This window comes from Chrysochloris asiatica, unplaced genomic scaffold (assembly GCF_000296735.1).
Source record: "Chrysochloris asiatica unplaced genomic scaffold, ChrAsi1.0 scaffold00380, whole genome shotgun sequence".
Classification (NCBI taxonomy): domain Eukaryota; kingdom Metazoa; phylum Chordata; class Mammalia; order Afrosoricida; family Chrysochloridae; genus Chrysochloris; species Chrysochloris asiatica.
Genome location: NW_006408898.1, coordinates 1,186,855 through 1,188,911, shown reverse-complemented (window position 1 = coordinate 1,188,911; position 2,057 = coordinate 1,186,855).

Sequence of the window (2,057 nt, the reverse complement as noted above, 5' to 3'; positions counted from 1 at the left end):
TGGATTAGAAAGCACTGGATTTCTTGCTTCTGCTACAAATTCCACTGGCTGTAAGCCTTTCAACTTTCTAAATATTCCTTTATATGTGGTTCAGAGTTCTGGGACCATGACCTGAGCCTGCTTGGTCCAGTATTCTATGTTGTTGCTGATGGAGCTCCTCACTGTACTTCTACCCTCTCCACCATCTTGTTTGTCCTCTCTCAAGGATTCCTTTTTATCCAAGTCTGATTGGTCCTTTTGAATGTCTAGTGGTCTGCAGTTCCTATGCCATGCTGGATCATTGAAATTTTTCCTAATATTGGGAGCCATGAATTGCCAGGGTTTATTATTCTCATTTGTGTAGGACAAAATGAGTAAAACAAGGACAAATAAATACACTTTACTTAAACATATTCTATTTAAAGGAGTGGGCTTCATTGTAAGTATATCCTTTTATGGTATTAAAATTTTCTTTCTTTAATGAGATAACTACAACAGTTTGTTAGGTTCTCTTGACCTATGTACAACAGAATGAAACACTGCCCCATCCTGCACCATCCTCACAATCATTTTAATATTTTAACCCAATTATAGTTGCCACTGTATTAATCCATTTTGCAGAGGACCTTCCTCTTTTCTCCTGACCCTTTACTTTACCAAGCCTGGTGTCTTTCTCCAGGGACTGATCACTCCTGGTTGTATGTCCAAAGTACATGAGACGAAGTCTCACCATCCTTGCTTCTTCCCCAGCCATATTATGAGTGCCTTCCATCCTGAGGGGCTCAGGTTTGGGCACTAGATCAGACAGTGTTCTGTTGCTATTCCTTAGGGGTTCACTGGCCACATTTTTAGAGATAGATTGCCAGGCATTTCTAGTTTTACACCGGAAGCTCTGCTGAACCCTGTCCACCCTGGGTCACCCTGCTAGTATTTGAAATACTGGTGGCATAGCTTCCAGCATCACAGTGACACACAAGCCCTAGAGTGCAACAAACTAACTGATGTGTGCTGTTGTTATTGTAGTTAAGTACCATTGAGTCAGTTCTGGCCCATAGCGACCCTGTATAGAGTTTCCAAGGAGCAGCTGGTGAGCTTGAACTAGTGACCTTGTGGTTCAAACGGACTTTACAGTCCAGCACATTAACCCACAGTGCCAAAGCAGTACTCCAGATGAGCGCTAGTAGATGGTAAACCCCAAATCCACAGCCATCGAGTCAATTCTGATTCATAGCAACCTATATAGGGTTTGACATGATACATCTTTATGGAAGCAGAGTCTCATCTTTCTCCTGCAGAACAGTTAGGGGTTTGAACTGAAAACCTTGTGGTTAGCAGTCCAGTGCTTATCCTACACTGCCACCAGGATTCCTTAGTAGATACTTGTTGTTGTTGTTAAGTGCCGTCGAGTCAATTCTGACCCATAGTGACCCTGTATAGGGTTTCCAAGGAGCAGGTGGTGAGCTTGAACTGCTGACCTTGAAGTTCAAATGGCTTTGCAGTCTGGCACATTAACCCACAGCACCACACCAGGACTCCTAGTAGATAGTAAGATGTTTTAAATGTCCTTATTTGGCAAAATCAAACATTGGTCTTACGTTCACTGACACCTCCTTTTTACCAAAGAAAAAGGGGCAGGGATTGATGTAATATCTTAACTATCAGACTTCATGGTATTGTGTTAAGTGCCATAGAATTGGTTCCAACTCATAGCGATCCCATGTAGGGTTTTCGCAATGCAGATAGTTGGTTTGAATTGCCAACGTTGGATTTGGCTGTCTAGTACTTAATCTAGAAAGAATTGTAATATTCAAATTGTGATGGCAAACTAAAGACCCTAGGAAAGGTCTAAAAGAGATCTGGAGGTCTCCAGACAAAGGGGAGAGGGAAACAGAAGTAGAAGCGCAGCAGAAATGAGGATGGCAACTCTTTAACCTCTAATGTCCTTTAACTGAAGAGAAATGGTCTATATCCAAACTGACTATCAAAACAAGAATGCATTGCTGTCGAGTTGATTCTGGATGATGGCAAATCCAGGCGCTACAGAGTAGACATAGTCCAGAAGGGTTTTCTTGGCTGTA